General features: G+C 36.6%; 2 long non-coding RNA genes across 3 annotated transcripts; both read right to left on the minus strand.

The window, feature by feature from the left end:
* Positions 1 to 355: 355 nt before the first annotated feature.
* LOC132619161 (uncharacterized) lies at positions 356 to 2,475 on the minus strand. Of its 2 annotated transcripts, none has more exons than XR_009574589.1 (2): positions 1,452 to 2,475; positions 356 to 720 (listed from the first exon to the last, which is right to left on the minus strand). It is a non-coding gene; the product is annotated as an uncharacterized LOC132619161 (long non-coding RNA). The 2 variants fall into 2 exon arrangements; XR_009574590.1 differs by having other exon boundaries at positions 1,091 to 2,475.
* Positions 2,476 to 7,217: 4,742 nt separating this feature from the next.
* On the minus strand, positions 7,218 to 9,397 carry LOC132619160 (uncharacterized). The gene is made up of 2 exons (XR_009574587.1): positions 8,270 to 9,397; positions 7,218 to 7,564 (listed from the first exon to the last, which is right to left on the minus strand). It is a non-coding gene; the product is annotated as an uncharacterized LOC132619160 (long non-coding RNA).
* Between the last annotated feature and the right edge of the window lie 913 nt (positions 9,398 to 10,310).

Consider the following 10,310-nt stretch of genomic DNA (forward strand, 5'->3'; position numbering starts at 1 on the left):
TACGAAGTACTCAGGCATACCATTGTTGTTTTTAATGGTATGTAAGGTAACGGTGAAGAGCAGGTTATTGATACTCCAGGCGTTTAGGAAGGACTTGCAGTTGCTGCTGATTGGGTGAGCCCACACATTCATTCGTGGGACACCCTACTTATTTAATTCCATTTATTTATGTTAGTTTCCGGGCTGCTTAGTATACATTCGAATGTCGATAGAAGAAGAGTTGTTGTTTAACTCTTTCAGGCACACTATCATTGTCACGACCCAACCCCATGGGTCATGACTAGTGCCAGAACTGGACACTCGTATACGTACCTGCTAAATATAGTCAGACTGAAACTAAGGACAGTATGGAGACTTGTAAAAGCAACCGAAAGATTCATAACTCCATATATCATAATAACCTGTCTCCTGAGGAGTCACAGCTAACCAAAGCACGACATAATATGCAAGCCGACAAGGCTGCCACTACATACGGGAATATCCAGAACAAATCATATCGACACGGCTGAGCATAACCCATATACAACCTACATATGTTTACAGACCTCTAAGAGTTATAAGAGTGAAATATGACGGGACAGGGCCCCGCCGTACCCCTGAATATATATAAGTCTATATCAGAAGATCTGTACCAGAATATCTAGGCTCCGGACAATGGAGTTCTCCATACAGCTGAGCAGAAGTCCTAATCTGGAGGATCATCGGACTGAGTGTTTGTACCTGCGGGCATGAAACGCAGCCCCCCGAAGAAAGGGGGTCAGTACGAGATATGTACTGAGTATATAAAGCATGAAATACAATAAAGAAGATCATGAGTGAAATAAAGATTACAGGAGACAAGTATAGCAATCAAGATACCAATGTACTTGTGCCTTATGAGATGAGAATCATGCATGTCTATATCATATACCATACCCGGCCCATTATGGGACTCGGTGAATAAAGCCATCATATATCATACTCGGCGCCACAATCACATCATATACATATATATATATATATATATATATATATATATATATATACCGTACCCGACCCTCTAGTGAGGGACTCGGTGAACAATGAAGTGAAACTGTGCACGAAAACATACCTGGCCCGGGACTCGGTGAAAGATACATTACGGCATGCACGAGCAGAGTAGTGAGCAACCATATGCAAACTAAATCATAATCTGAGACTCAATAGAATAATTAGAATGAACTAACAACACTTGAGAATCAAAGACAACAGTCATGTCAAGTACCCCTCGAATGTCATTATGGATTATATCAAAATAGGACTTCTGGAATCATAGACACGTATCAAGACACAATGAAATAGCTTCTGGAAATCAAGAACATTAACCATCCTAGTGTCTCTAAGAGTAGGAGTTTCTTTGGAGTTTATACATTCGTCGTCTGTTTGTCTCACATAGATCATGCCAAAAAGAAAGAACGGTTAGCTTCACATACCTGAATCTCCTTGTCTCCCCAATGCTTTCAAAAGCAGTCCACAATACAATTCAATCTACATTTAGGTCCATGATTAACACCATAAAGAGACTTAGTAGAATCTCAACGTTAGTAATTTGTCTATATAAATTTGGGCAGCATCTCCCCTATAACATTGACTTCCTCCAACTCCACATATTCACAACAATAACAACAACCAGAGCTGCACAACAAGTATAACATCAACAACAACCTCATATAAGCGTCTTTAAACTCAAAACATCAACTTCCAAAGATATAAGCCAAAACAGCCCAATATACGCTTGGTATACGATGTTTTTATACACTTTCTTCTACCAAATTCAAGAACAACAACTTAACAACAACATCAACCTCAACCTATTTTATAAAATCCAGCCTTAATGACTCAAGATCATATTCCAAATCGGCCCACAAAACTAACAAGAGCTCTAGTAGGTATCCTAACTTGTCTTCCACAATTCCTTTATCTTACAAGTTGACTAATGACCAAACTAACTCAAGAACATATAGAAAAGATGTAATATTACCTCAATCACACAAGAACAACTTTAATCTTAGGATACTTCAACTAGAAGAAAGCTTCAACTTCAACACAAAGTAATCCCGAAATTGCTACGATTCGGAGGGGACCGAAATTATAATCATGAAATCGACGGAGGAGCATAACTATGCTTGATCTTGGAGCAGCTCTTTCCGTCGGAAAAACCCCCATTTTCTTGTTGGAACGTTAGCTTAGAACACGAGGGGCTGCTATGTTGTATTTGTTTTTTTTTTTTTTTTAGGAAAGAGACCAAGAATGCTTTCTCAATTACAAAAGAACGATAAAAAAAAACTTCAGCAACTTCTTGTTGCTTGAATATGAACGAAAATGTTATACAATTTCTCTCAAAATATTGAGTAATAAATGTTATTTTCCTCCCAAAGTCCACCTCTACATACGTATACATATATATTGCATAATGGCGTAGGCAGTGGAGTATTATATTTGGAAAAAGGGACTTAATATTTTGCTGCCAAGTTTCAACCTTATCCAAAATATTATTTGATATACTAATATGTATATATATCCAAAACAATGTCACGTGAACACGTGGAAAAGTTGAAGAATTAAAGATTTTGTTTTTATCATAAGATACTACTATTAAAATATTAATAAATCATAGGTATCTTATAAAATTAAAACATACACATTTTTTTATAAAAATATAATTATTAAGATATTGATAAAATCAAATTATAATTTATCCAAACTAATAACAATAATATAAATTTTTGTACTGTTAGTTCTCAAAGCGGTAATAACATAACTTCGATGAAACTTATATTCTCCGATTCGCTTAACCTCTAATCCTTCCAACACATACTAAACATGAACTTAAACTCTCATATACTCGAGATGGGCATGTCTAGTCTCATATAACCTTAAAGATAATCCCGTCCTCCAAGTCTATGGCGACCAAATCACAAAGAAACTGAATGTACGAAAGTACGAGGTGTAACATCCTTCCCCCCTTGGGAACATTCGTCCTCGAATGTTAAACTAGTCTTGCATTCTATCCCTTATTCCATTCCTTAATACACCTCCTTATTGAATTATGCCCTGTACATACTCTTCCTACCAACATGTTATGTTTAATCGCACCATCGCTCTACTTAACTTTACACCCAAAACATATATACTTCAGTAGTCGTGCCTGACTATACCATCTTTAGACACACTATGCATATACACCACCTAAGGAGGGACTACAAACATGTTTCCATTGTTGTATGGGGATACCGTCTCATTCTCATTTATCTTACGCCTGAATAGAAGCCATAATACTCACATGATTTATCATCTTAAGGGGTTTTAAATTCTATGATAATCATGCCCCGCAATAGGCCTTGTAAGAGTACCCTTTTTGGTTACTACTTGTATCCACATATTGAATCCGCACTGATATGGGTAATCTTCTTTGTACCGCACCTATCATCATCTTAAGGTTAATAGCGCTCTTCCATCATATGCCCATCCTTTAACTCCATCTCCTAATCTACCTTATCGTTGTACAACTACCATGTTTGACTTTCCGTCCCTCTTCTGTTCTACGGCCCATATCTTGTATTATCTCATCCTTATGTCTCCGATGATTTCGTTCATAATACAATAGTCCAAAGCATATTCCAGAATACTATTGACTTCCTTTTGGTAAAACTATAACTTAAGGTTTAACGTCAATCATTCTATACTCTTCTCCGATTGGTTCACACTGTCATAGGTGCATTGTCCTCTGCTATTTCAATACATTAGTAACAGGGTAATATGTGGTCCCTTTGGAATCCTTTGGAGAGATGTTGTACCTAAAGTCACTCTTAATGCATAAGATACCTTACTCAACAAATAATCCCATACCCCTCCTCGTAATCTAATTAGTCACACATTACTTATAATACGATCTGAAACCCAAATCATTTCATAACATCTATTAACATTCTCGCTTAGTACTGGGATATCAACAAAGTTTGATTCTCTCTCGTACTCTGTTCTTCGGGTAACTGCTCTAGTAGACATACCTTTTATTTTCCTCACTTCTACCTTTCATTTTCTGCCTCTAACATGTTTTTCTTTCTCTTATCACACACATAACACATATTTAGACATTCATCACCTATCGTTCTTTTGTTTCGTTGATCAACCTTATCTCATTTTTCATTATCATAGTCTAAATCTCTTCCTTTCTACATCTCTCACTTTCTGTCATATCAGTAATAAAAAAAAATCTTGTCCCATAACCATTCGGGTAAGTCCCAAGATAAATAACCTGAACTGTAACACATAACACAACTCAGTCATAAGATCAACCAATTACCAGGCAAGGAGCTTTAGTAAACATATCCCTTTCGATTTACTATCCCATAATTCCTTCCAAACATAATCTTAGCTTTCGTACTTGTATTAGGATTTCTACTCTTTTTTTTTCCTTTAGTGATCTGCTCTCAAATACCATCCTGACTTCTATTCATTTATTGCTAGCTTTCAGATCTTACTAACTTGTTTCAGCAAGGGATCTCACTTGAAGTTTAAGCATCCATATCAAATATATTGCAGTGTCAATTGTTTCCATCTTACACTTGCATTTCTCTCACCCGCTTCCCCTCTTAAGGGTGTACTTATACCATTATCTGTTTATATTCTGCTTTATGTCCCTATTTCTAACCTCAAATTCATCTGATCCTTTTTCCAATTCAGTTGATATACTGTACCATATCCATGTCTTTTCTTTATAATTTATAACTTTGATTATCCACGTACGAAACCTTAACAAATCTCGAAGCGACGAGAACCTTTCTATGTATAGTACAAAATCTCATCTGAAAATCTGTAATCGAATAATCTAACCAATGTAGCAACTCGTCCAAAGCCATATTCCACTTAGTCCAATCAATAATTAATTAGTACTTGTAGTCGTTCCAAATTCTCAATTAGGTAGCACTTATATTCTGATGATAAGTGTCAAAAGCTCTCTTATAACATTATCTTTATCCCAACCTGTATCATATGTTTCCTCTAATAAATTTACAATACATCTTTTGTTCCTTAAACCTACAGTCCTTGTCCTTTAAGGATTTCATTGTTTTTTTTTTTTTTGAGGTGAAGTCATATACATGCAGTACTCCTTTATGCCTTATACTCTTTTATCCTTGTTGTGTACCCATCACCGACTTCTAACTTACTCAAAATTATATTGGGTTCATCTTAATGACGTTTTATCTTATCACCTTGTCGTCGTACTACACCTTTAAGTTCGTGGCTATATATTTCCCTTTCGTTTTATACCCACAGTCAGTTAATTACGTCTATCTTGAGTGCTTCCTTTAGAATTCCCTTACCGTTTCTCCAGTCTATGTCCATCTTCCATTCTGTGCACGAGGGATCTCATGCTATCTTTGTATCCTTCGGAAAACACTACTTATGCATAATCCCTTTCTCATTTTCAAAACGTAATATGTTCATCCCTATTTGTTCTTATCCCAGTCATTTTCTAGCACTCGTTCTACCTCGTTGCTCATCTTCCTATAGTTTGGTCTTTCACAGTTCCATCGCTTATATTACTCGTATTCTCAACTATACATGTCATAACCTATTACTGCACTGTTATCTCGCTTTCGTCTTCTTTCAATTAACTCCTTCTTCTCTTGTGCTCGCTATCATTTCCGTTATCACATAATCTTTATTCTGAACTTTCCCTATAGAGGAGCTTTATAAGTCTTTCTTATTCGTTCTATAGCTCGCCTTTATACTTTAGCCACATAGATCATGTCATATCTTTTAGTCACTTCCTCACTAGGCTTTACTCATTTCCATAACAATCCTTATCATATTCACATAATATCCTGTTCGTAATCAATCCTATAGTGTAACACTTCTTAACCTTATTCACGATTCTTACTATGGTTTAATTACACTCTGCGAGGTCGGCATACTTAACCTTTTACCCTTTCTGATCAATCTTATCCTTAATACCTCACAAGCTATCTTATCAATACATCCACATTCGTCACAATTCTTCCTCCTCTGCACTCTTGTCTCAATCATACTATTACTTCTTTTAACTATTAGCTCGTCGTAATTTACCCCTGCTTATCAATTCAATCGATACCTCAATATAACACTCTATTGAGATTTGCCAACCTTTTCTAAATCATCTCTTAGTATCACAAGCCCTTCCTAATTATCGTAGCATTTCTTTTTACCATATCGCTATCGACCTCATAATTACTATTACCATCAATTCAACAGTTAACTTATTTCTCGAAGTCAGCTGTACTCACCACTTAGTCAAATCCTATCATTACTATTGACACGACCTTTCAAGAATATTACGAACTTATATCTCATTCTCTTTTTATTTCTAGGAAAATTTTGGCAGAGTTTCCTCTGTATTTCTCACTATCCCAAAACCTGCACGCAGGAAATACCAACAATGCCTCACAGGGCCAACATATATACGTATATATCATATCATATCATAGCTACACAGGGCTCCCAATATCAACAACCGTAGGAAAATGATGAACTTACCTCGTATGTCCAACTTAAACTATACCTGTTATACTTTCCTATTTACTTTCCCTTTCAATCTTTAACTGCAGGTCTCAATCATACCTGCAACATTCATACCGTATCTGACATATACCCTGCTTACCTATCTCTTTACTGATTCCTTCAGCTTCTTCTGTTTACACTTTATAACTGAACTTATCATCAATATATATACATTCAATCCATTTTCTTACTATACTTACAATAACTTACCCTGCTGATGACCGGTTTGCCATTCTGTATATACAAATTCTGATAACGTAACCTCAATGAAATATTAGCCTCTGTAACTCCAGTAGCATTATTTACCTTCTCTTGTCGACACCACTCTCCTGCTGAAACCAAAGGTTAGTATATAAGAGATATCTTTTCCTACCTCTTGGCTCTATCGCACGATCTAGAGTAAGAAGGAAAGGTAACATCCCAAATGTCCTGTAGCTTCCTGTTTATAGATGTGGTGCACAACACACCGATAAACAAGACTCTACTAGACACGGTCTGTAGACACTCCGAGGATGAACTGCTCTGATACCACTTTTGTCACGACCCAACCCCATGGGCCATGACTAGTGCCCGAACTGGACACTCGTATACGTACCTGCTAAATATAGTCAGACTGAAACTAAGGACAGTATGGAGACTTGTAAAAGCAACCGAAAGATTCATAACGCCATATATCATAATAACCTGTCTCCTGAGGAGTCACAGCTAACCAAAGCACGACATAATATGCAAGCCGACAAGGCTGCCACTACATACGGGAATATCCAGAACAAATCATATCGACACGGCTGAGCATAACCCATATACAACCTACATATGTTTACAGACCTCTAAGAGTTATAAGAGTGAAATATGACGGGACAGGGCCCCGCCGTACCCCTGAATATATATAAGTCTATATGAGAAGATCTGTACCAGAATATCTAGGCTCCGGACAATGGAGTTCTCCAAACAGCTGAGCAGAAGTCCTAATCTGGAGGATCACCGGACTGAGTGTCTGTACCTGCGGGCATGAAACGCAGCCCCCCGAAGAAAGGGGGTCAGTACGAGATATGTACTGAGTATATAAAGCATGAAATACAATAAAGAAGATCATGACTGAAATAAAGATTACAGGAGACAAGTATAGCAATCAAGATACCAATGTACATGTGCCTTATGAGATGAGAATCATGCATGTCTATATCATATACCATACCCGGCCCATTATGGGACTCGGTGAATAAAGCCATCATACATCATACTCGGCGCCATAATCACATCATATATATATATATATATACCGTACCCGACCCTCTAGTGAGGGACTCGGTGAACAATGAAGTGAAACTGTGCACGAAAACATACCCGGCCCGGGACTCGGTGAAAGATACATTACGGCATGCACGAGCAGAGTAGTGAGCAACCATATGCAAACTAAATCATAATCTGAGACTCAATAGAATAATTAGAATGAACTAACAACACTTGAGAATCAAAGACAATAGTCATGTCAAGTACCCCTCGAATGTCATTATGGATTATATCAAAATAGGACTTCTGGAATCATAGACACGTATCAAGACACAATGAAATAGCTTCTGGAAATCAAGAACATTAACCATCCTAGTGTCTCTAAGAGTAGGAGTTTCTTTGGAGTTTATACATTCGTCGTCTGTTTGTCTCACATAGATCATGCCAAAAAGAAAGAACGGTTAGCTTCACATACCTGAATCTCCTTGTCTCCCCAATGCTTTCAAAAGCAGTCCACAATACAATTCAATCTACATTTAGGTCCATGATTAACACCATAAAGAGACTTAGTAGAATCTCAACGTTAGTAATTTGTCTATATAAATTTGGGCAGCATCTCCCCTATAACATTGACTTCCTCCAACTCCACATATTCACAACAATAACAACAACCAGAGCTGCACAACAAGTATAACATCAACAACAACCTCATATAAGCGTCTTTAAACTCAAAACATCAACTTCCAAAGATATAAGCCAAAACAGCCCAATATACGCTTGGTATACGATGTTTTTATACACTTTCTTCCACCAAATTCAAGAACAACAACTTAACAACAACATCAACCCCAACCTATTTTATAAAATCCAGCCTTAATGACTCAAGATCATATTCCAAATCGGCCCACAAAACTAACAAGAGCTCTAGTAGGTATCCTAACTTGTCTTCCACAATTCCTTTATCTTACAAGTTGACTAATGACCAAACTAACTCAAGAACATATAGAAAAGATGTAATCTTACCTCAATCACACAAGAACAGCTTTAATCTTAGGATACTTCAACTAGAAGAAAGCTTCAACTTCAACACAAAGTAATCCCGAAATTGCTACGATTCGGAGGGGACCGAAATTATAATCATGAAATCAACGGAGGTGCATAACTATGCTTGATCTTGGAGCAGCTCTTTCCGTCGGCAAAACCCCCATTTTCATGTTGGAACGTTAGCTTAGAACACGAGGGGCTGCTATGTTGTAATTTTTTTTTTTTTTTAGGAAAGAGACCAAGAATGCTTTCTCAATTACAAAAGAACGATAAAAAAAACTTCAGCAACTTCTTGTTGCTTGAATATGAACGAAAATGTTATACAATTTCTCTCAAAATATTGAGTAATAAATGTTATTTTCCTCCCAAAGTCCACCTCTACATACGTATACATATATATTGCATAATGGCGTAGGCAGTGGAGTATTATATTTGGAAAAAGGGACTTAATATTTTGCTGCCAAGTTTCAACCTTATCCAAAATATTATTTGATACACTAATATGTATATATATCCAAAACAATGTCACGTGAACACGTGGAAAAGTTGAAGAATTAAAGATTTTGTTTTTATCATAAGATACTACTATTAAAATATTAATAAATCATAGGTATCTTATAAAATTAAAACATACACATTTTTTTATAAAAATATAATTATTAAGATATTGATAAAATCAAATTATAATTTATCCAACCTAATAACAATAATATAAATTTTTGTACTGTTAGTTCTCAAAGCGGTAATAACATAACTTCGATGAAACTTATATTCTCCAATTCGCTTAACCTCTAATCCTTCCAACACATACTAAACATGAACTTAAACTCTCATATACTCGAGATGGGCATGTCTAGTCTCGTATAACCTTAAAGATAATCCCGTCCTCCAAGTCTATGGCGACCAAATCACAAAGAAACCGAACGTACGAAAGTATGTGGTGTAACAATCATGCTTTGGTTGAATTATTTAAATTATAAAGTCTTTCGCTAATTTAACTCTTATATTCATGATCTGTTTGCATTTATTTTGTTAAACTATTGGAGGCGGATGTTGAACCTGGTGGGTTCAAGTGTTATTATTGCATCATTTAGGTTCTTCCGATGTTGTTCATGACGTCGGATACCGGTCACGTCTAGGGTGGGTTTTGGGGCGTGACATTTTTGCTAGTAGAAGAGGAGGAGTAGGGGCCACTGAGGAGGTGGTTGTGCTTGTAGGCGGCCCACCCCCTATCAGTGAATTGTTTTCTTCCAATGTTGCCCTCTTACCCCTACTTTCCACCCATTTGCCGCTCAAAGTATAAATTCAGATTCACTTTGATGTGAGGCCTCACAAAACTAGTAGTATTAGATGTTATAGCTCATTGCTTTGCAGTTACTTAACCTACTACTAAGAGACGAGCCAAAAAATTTACTTCGGATTCCACCTTTATTACTATTGTTTTCCTCGACATTATTCCACCAACTTTTATT

Source organism: Lycium barbarum, chromosome 11 (genome assembly GCF_019175385.1).
Source record: "Lycium barbarum isolate Lr01 chromosome 11, ASM1917538v2, whole genome shotgun sequence".
NCBI classification, from domain to species: Eukaryota; Viridiplantae; Streptophyta; class Magnoliopsida; order Solanales; family Solanaceae; genus Lycium; species Lycium barbarum.